Source organism: Manacus vitellinus, unplaced genomic scaffold (genome assembly GCF_001715985.3).
Source record: "Manacus vitellinus isolate BGI_N305 unplaced genomic scaffold, ASM171598v3 scaffold_21_pilon, whole genome shotgun sequence".
NCBI lineage: Eukaryota > Metazoa > Chordata > Aves > Passeriformes > Pipridae > Manacus > Manacus vitellinus.
The window spans coordinates 7524450-7532774 of NW_021939546.1; positions in this window are offsets into that span (position 1 = coordinate 7524450).

An 8325-nucleotide genomic window follows, 5' to 3' on the forward strand; every position below is an offset into this window, starting at 1 on the left:
TGGTCTTTCAGCGTTTTGTATAGTAAGCACTGAAAGGCATCAAATCACTCCTTTGACCGTGTTTAGAAAGGGTTGGTTTGTTGAATAACCGAGTCCCTCCAAACTCCCATCTGAGAACTGGAGCATCTATAGGCGCCTTTCTCAACAGAGCAGTAAATAGGCTGGAAATAGAGAACACCCCCAAGGAGTTGCTGAGCTCCTGCCTCGCTGACAGGAGCCAGTGGGCTCTGGTTGCCATGATGGGCTGCAAGAAAAGAAACTATTTCCACTTAAAAATAGTTCAAAACAATCCTACCAATACAATGAGCTTTTTTTCCCAAGCCTCAGTGTTTAATACTGAGGCTGTGCAAAGTGGGGTTTGGAGTTTCACATGGATCTGCAGTTGCATTGGTGTTCTGAGGGAGATAGTTAAAAGGGTTTTTGAGGGGTTTCTGCCCCATTGAGAGGGCAGGTTTTCGTGATGCTGGATTTGGAAGGAAGGTCGTGGTGCTTTTTAATGGATACTTTGTTACTGGGATCAGATTTGAGCCTGAACCCTTATCTTCCTCTTTTCATGTCCGAGATGACAAAAGGAGTAGTTGTTGAGATAAAAACAATTTCCATGAAAACCTGTGATTTTCAGGCAAACATACCAGGCGGGTTTCATGGAAGTACCATGGTGAAGAGGAATAATGCAGCTTGGCACGAAGCCCTTAAAAAAAAAAAAAAAGTAGAGGGAGGAAACAGAAGAGCCTTTGTCAAAATTAACTGCAATAAAGAAAAAGAGACTGCTATTCCCTTGGGCTTCTTTAACCTTTTTTCCTCAATTTATTCACACGTTCCTTGACAGCAGGGCACAGCATTGTTACAGGAGGCTGGAAAGGGAAATTGGGAGTTATCCATTTTGGATTTTAAAAGGCATGGTACATGTTGTGTCCCTTGAGTCAGTGTGAATAGAGGCTTGGCCATTGCCTGTGCCAGTCAGATGTGGCCCAATTTATACTGTCCCTTAAGGAAATGGGGCTATGAAATGTCACCTGGCTGCAAAATGCAGCTGTCGAGGGGAGGTTTGGGCTGTGCATGGGAAAGGGGCTGGTGTGACACTGTGTGTGACAAGGGGGATGGGTCCACTATGGCTGGCCCTGTGCTTGCAGAAGAGGGTGGTGAAATTTTCAGTGTTGCTATTACACTGCTGCATCACCTGGATTTGCAGAGTTTTCAGTTTCTTAGCAGTATGAAAGCACCCAGAACTCCAAGATGGTGTGCAACATGGAACCATGCTGTCCCCAGAAAATCTGTTTGACTTCTAGGGACATGAATAATTCATAGGGTTGTCATCCAGGGGCAGATAGGGTCAGTATAAGTAAGTTCTTGTGAGCAGTATAGGGTGGACACCTCTGTAACTGCAGGTGATGTCTTGTCTCTGAAGTATCCTGTTCACAGCTGTTTTCCATCAAAGAAACACAAACTTCTACAGATAGCAAGGTGGCAGCAGGGCCAAGGCAGCAGCCTCTGCCTTCCACCTGCAAAATTTCCCTTCCTTGTAGTACAAAGCTATTTTAATTAGGTGCATGATTTTTTTTTTAATATTACCTGACTACCAGTGCAATCTCAGTTATATCATGTATTGCTCTATATTAGGATGTCACTCTGTGTAGTAACTGCAATCAAAACACAGGGAAGCCAGAAAAGTGATAATATTATGGGGTTTTTTTACCCATTGGTGAACAGGCAAAACCTTACTGAGATCTGCTCGAGGGACCACTGAGATCACCCCCCATCACTTTAGGGCCCTTTGGATCACTTCCACCCACACTCACATCTCTTTGCCTTTCAGCACTGTGTGCTGTGCACTATATCCTGGAAACTCCACCAAATCGCGACTACCGAGGGGGAAAAGTTTCATTTCCAGTTAGTCAAGGGAGTTGTGTAATACCATTTTCTCCTGGGGAACTTCCAGAAAAAAGAAAGGAGGGGAGGGAAAGGGGGGTATTACATAAAGCAAGTATATTAAGAGGAAATAAATTATGAATTAAAAGTGATTAGTGAACTTCCAAGGAAGAGGTCAGAAGTGCTTTTTGTAATACAAACTTTTTAAGCTTCCAGTGCTTGTATTGGGTTACAGAGTTATAACCCGGCCTTATTTGTGCAGGTGGCTGCTGCTTCAAATCCGAAGAAGGATTTTGCATTTACAATAGGTACATTGACAGAACTGGGTCAAAAAGCTACTGGTGGCAGGCATCAGTGCTGTGGCCAGGGGCTCTGCTGCCTCCTACACAGGGGCAGTTGCTCCTGAAAACGTGCTTAATTACAATGGCAGTGCCTGGCCAGCATACTCAAGAATGAGGGAAGGAAGTTTGGGAAGTTCAGCAGCTGAATTTTGACCAGGTTAACTGGCTTTATTTTTGCTTCAAGTGCTTTGTGTCTTTATTGATTTAAAAATAATTAAGAGGATTTTGTCTACTGCATCCCATTGGCTCCACTTGTTCTTGTTATGGTTTGGGGTGGCTGTGCAAAGAGAAGGAGCCACGGCTTGTATGTGGGGGTGTTGGGGGGCAGTAAGCTGAGATAAGGAATCTTTGCTTGAGATTTTATATATTAAAACAATGGCTACAGCTCACAAAACTTTCCTCTTGAATAGAAGTTGATAGAGTGGTTGGATGGGACCCCGAGCAACCTGGTCTAGTGGGTGACACCCCTGCCCATGGCAGGGTGTTGTAACTGGGTGATCTTTAAGGTTCCTTCCAACTCAAACCTTTCTATCATTCTATGAATCTATATGAGTAGAAAACAGAGTTGTTATTAGATGGGGAAATATTAGGGCTCATACAGCCAGTGTGTGCAGGTGGATGAAGGGAGCAGACTCTCTGCTCATCCTTGCATCCATTTGACAGAAAGCTCTTAGATTTCCCCCAAAGAAACAGGGTGTTGGGTTTTGGTGGGGCTGGGCAGTGGTCTGAGCCCTTCCTCGAAGGCTGAGCCTTGAGGAGCAATGGTGAGGCTTGTTCCAAACCCCACTGACCGGCAGAGTAAACCCTGTTCGCTTCGTTTGTAATTGAAAACATAATAGTCGCCACAGTGTATTTTTCACACAATCTGTTTGCCTTCAGTATTGCAGAGTTCACAGGCACATTTTTATTGTTTTTACATTTTTTCCCCCTCTATTCAGGCTGGGTTATCCTAGGTCAGACTTGTCATATCTGTGAGACTTCCAAAGCACATGGATGTATAGAGGTACCTCAAAAGATGCTGACGCATTGGAATTTTCATGGTGTGTCACATTTTATTCCTTGTTGTAGACAATGTGAAATTATGGCTTTGTTTCCATCATGTTTTGCTGGAGCTGGCTCTGGATTCCTGTTGGTAATGTCTTTTTTTATTCACCCTCTCCAAATTTGCTGGTTGGCCAGTCTGGTTTAAATCTGTTTTACCCCAGAAATGCAAACTTTTATATGCATCTACATATTGTGGCTTGGATAAGACCTTTTGTCTTATTAATGCATTTTTAGGTATTAAAAATATATGTGCTCTTTAATATAAAGCTCTTTTAATACATCAGCTCATGCCAAACTCCCATGAGGAACAGCTTAACACTCTTAGTAGAATTCCCTTCTTCTCTTTCTTCCTTTGTATGTGGTCTTTACCTCTGAAAATAGGTAACAGGTACTCAGTGAAAGCATTATTTCTCCCAGCAAAACCAATGGCAGCATTCCTGTTCATCTGGAGATTCTTAAAGCGTGGGTCTGGCACATTGTGCTCCAGCCACTTTAGGAAGTGTTTCTACCGAGGTTTCAAATCCAGAGGAATTTGCAGTGCATGAGAATAATCTGACATTTGGTTTAAAGTACCTGTGACCAAGAACCTTTTTATAATAATATTCTCCTAGGATGGTTGGGTCAATAAACATGCTCCATGTTGCACAGGGCTGTATTAACCAAAAAGGATAAGTATAATGGAATCCTAGAATGGTTTGGACTGTAAGGGACCATAAAGGTTGTCTTTTTGGAACCCTACTGCTGTGGGCAGGGACACCTTCCACTAGATCAGGTTGCTCAAAGTCTTGTCCAACCTGACCTTGAACACTTCCAGGGATGGATATGTCTCTGGAGGATGGGCTTGGGCAGCAAATAAAGACACCTGTCATTTCTGACACCACATTTGGTTCCTTTTAAAGGTACATCTCAAGTACCTCTGCAGCTTGGGGTCATCAGTGTTACATGGTTGTATATGTAGAAGTTGAATATTCCTGGCTTTCTTCTTGTTTGCTAGTGCACTAACAGGCATGAGAAGATGCTTTTCTGTGTTCCTGGTTAACCAGTTCTTATTAAAAAACAAACAGAAAACCCCCAAAAAAGTAAGGACCCAGAAAATATCATCTAATTCAAAATGAATCTGTGTCTGCCCACTAGGAAGTCTTCTGGACTCTGTAGCATCTGGTGGACCTAAAAATGGTGAGGTTTACGTTAAAGTTCCTATGATTTGGCTGAAATATAACTAATAATTATAAAGTGGACGGAAATGTCACACTCTTCATAGGAAGAGAACGAGACAGATTGACATAGATAGGGGCAAACGTTCATGTGAGTTACGTGAAAGAACCTACAACAAGTCGGAAATTAACTAATAATTTGTTGCCTTTTTTATGTTTTTGTGGAAATCAACCTGTTGTGTCCTAGAACTTTTCTGAACAGGTCAAATCAGAGAAATGCAATATATACTGATCCTTGTTTATAGGTTCTTTAGTACTCTAAAGCAGGTACCTGTTTTACTGTAAAGTCTAGGCTTTGTTTGTGTGGAGAATTTTCTATCCTCATGTGTCTGTGTAGCTGAGAGTAGTGGAACTGTAATAGAGTTGAATGGGAATCTGTTTTGCAAACAAAGATATTAGATATGTTTCCAAAATACAGGCATATGCACAGAGCAATCTTCTGGACTGCTGGAACCAAGGTGAAGAACAATTAAGACTGCGCAGGTAATAAAATAGCAGAGCTGATGGTTAGCCTAATTGCATCCTAGTCCTTCTTGTCCTAGTGAATATATGGGCCTTGACTATCCAGATTCAGTCAAAAACCATGGTCTTGGAGGTGCATCACTGCTGCTTTCAAGACATTTAAAAATCCCAACATAATGGCTCAATCCAGTCTGCGGTAGGATCCTTCTTTTGTCTGCCACTGGGCTGTGGATCTGGTTCCTTGAGGTTATTTTTTGGTTGGTGACGCTTCTACCATTCCTTTAGATGCTCCCAGTGCTGGTGCATAAATGGGCTCTGTTTTGATTGACAGCATATGCCTGATATGGTGGAAATGTGGAAAATGTGGAAATACTTCTATTCTTTGGGTTGTTACATTTTATTTGTGTGTGTGTATATATATATATACAATACATACAATGTAAATTGGCTGCAAGAGCTGTTCACTCTTATAGCAGATGCCAAGGCTGGTCTTGTAGTGCTGCAATTCCTCTCTACAAGTTGGGGAAGCCAACTTTTAAAGCCCCAATAAAAGCCTACCGTAGGCTAATCTAGTTTTTATGCATTTTAAATATGTACAAGTATTGTAAACCAAATAAAGTTTACATGTTCCCAAGATCAGCCACTAAGTACTTCAAATAGAAAGCCTATCTCTTGTAGGTACCCAAATATTTACAGAGTGTGATTTAAATGAGGAATTAGAGACTCCACTCAGCCCTGCCAAATTATTTAATGGTCTTTTTCACTTTATTAAGGTGGATGTCTAATCTACCGAAACCTTAAGAACACCCAGGACCTGGACACAGGCAGGCAAACACATCATGGAATGCTTGTTAGAAATTACCATTGCTTTGTTGAGATAGCCAGCACCATCCCACTGACCTGCAGGGTTGAAAGAAGAAAGCTTTAATGGAGGAAAAAAACCAACCTCCATCAAAACCAAACATTTAGAAAGAAAAAGGCAGTGATGGTGTTTAATTTGGTGCAAAGGTGAAGGCTGGGCTGGGAAGATGAGAGTGGCATGGGTGGGTCGCTGCAGAAATGCCTCCTGCCTTCCGCTCCTTCTGCTTTTTGATGAGTGGCCAATGAAAGCTTATCCCCTTTTAAATTTTTTTCCCCATTAAATCTGCACAAGTGTTAAATTTTCAAAGACTGAGATTCAAAGTGCTGTACCCAACACAGAGCCCTTTTTTCTCCTGCCTTTGATTTTATGCACATTTCAGGCTGGTCAGAGAGTACACGGGGGTTTTGTTTAGGCTTGGTGGTGGGGTTTTACCTTTCATGCTGCCAGCCTTCCCAGGATTATTGCCTATTAATTGCCTCTTAATAAAGGTGCTGACCAGAGAAAGGAATATTTTTTCCTTGGTGCTAGATTTCCAAACTTGATTGGCTTTATTAAATGGAAAGACAAGTAAATTTAAACCCTGCTCTGAAATACCTTAGTGTAGGACACCAGCGGTTAGAGGTCACAAGTCACTTGGACTTCCTCCCAACAATCATTTTTCAATGTCCAGTCCCACAGCACCCAGCAGTGCCTTGCACAATTCTTTAGTGTCCACACCTGCTCCATGACACTTGGAGCAGGGCTGAGCCTGTTTGGATAGGGCAGGATCAGTCCTCAAGAGATTTCTATTATGTTCATGGTTTGGAACTGTGTTTGATCTCCTACAGCATAGTTGGATGAAAGATTGTGGTTGGGATTCCCTTGTTCTTTTATTAAAGTAAAAAATCCCCTTTGTATAACGAAAAAAACTTTCCTTCACCTTGTGAATGATGTTAGAGTTCAGAAGGTAATTTCAGCTCCGTTTACCTTTTATACGTATGAATAAGCAAATCCCTTTGTTTTATGCTTTAGTTTCCTGTGTCTGTGAGGTGGGGATAGCAGCCCTTCCCTGGTTGCACAGTTCTATATGGATGTACCAGTGTTGCCCCCATGCTTTAGGACATGGTCCACAGGCTGCTATGTCGTTTCTTAGCATGGAGATATCAGTAATAAGGGGGCAGGATTATTTTCAGAGAAGGGCGACTATCCCCAAAATCAGTGTAATTTTTTTTGCCTGCCCTGTATTTCTGTTGTTCAGTGCAAATCACCATTAATTACTGTTTTCTGAAATGTACCTCTTGTATTCTCAATAGTTTTGTACCATGTATAGGGGTGGGAAGACTTAGCAGCTTTATGGGTTTTGGCTGTTGAATCTCTACATCCAAATCCCTGCAGCCAGGGGTGCACAGTCTGAATTTCCTACTATAATGCTGAATCCAACAGGCAGACTGGGGCAGAAAAGGTGATGGGGACAGATGTTTCATCTTCACAGTACAACCCTACACCTTTACGGCCTGCCTTCCATTTCCAAGATGTGTGGGCTGTAGCCCCACTTCTGGATACCTTTGCCTCTGGCAGATCTCCTAGTGTGAAGGAGATGTCTCTAGTGTTTTGCTGGGGATTCCAAGGGCATCTCTCTCGGCATTTAATTCTTCCAGACTTCCCTCTGTAGAGTTTTTTTTTGCAAAACCCATACTCTGGCTGTCTTTTGGTACTGGTACAAGTTTCTCTGTGCTGCAACCCCCTTGCCAAAAAAAATGTGAGCAGTGACCTAGTCCCTTAGACAACCCATCCTCCAAGAAATAACCTTGTGGAAGAAGAGCCATTTTGAGCATGATTTACTGTTTGCCATGGGCTGGGGTCTTCTCTTCCTTGGGTGAAAGAGCAGCCTCTCACCCAGCCCTCAAAATTAAAGGCATGTTATGTCTTATAAGTAATATCCGTTTAGGTATGGAGAGTGTGTTTATGTTTCTCATTTTAAAAAAAGGGGAAGGGAAAAAAAAAAGGTAATCTGAGGTTACTGTTTTGCTGGAAAAATATCAAGACTTGATTGGCAATATCCCACTAAACCACAAGTTTGTAGGAGAGAAAACAAACCCATTGGATTTTCTAAACTATGCCTATGTGCTTTGTGAAAATGTGTCCCATATAGGTCACTTATGCTCTTATTATAGCTGTGGCAAGTGTACACATAATTGAATCGCGGAAATACTACCCCATGCTGTTCAATGAATGAAGAGAAAACAAATCTTTATTATTCCTGGGTTCACATAATATATAGGAACACTATTGTCTTTTTTTTTTTTTTTTAATTTTTTTTTTTAAACCAGTTTTAGCTTTCAGATGTATTTTATTGTCTGTGGGAACATGTGTTTTACAGACCTGTCATGTGAAAGCTATTAACAAGAGGAACTGGAGGAATAACAATAAGCCACGTAACCGTGGCATGTCTACTCCCCGAGTTCAACTGTTACGCTGCCGCTCCGAGCGCGTGTGAAATCGGATCGCGCCGAGCGGCCTTAGCGCTTCTCCTGCCATTTTTCATTTGGAAACT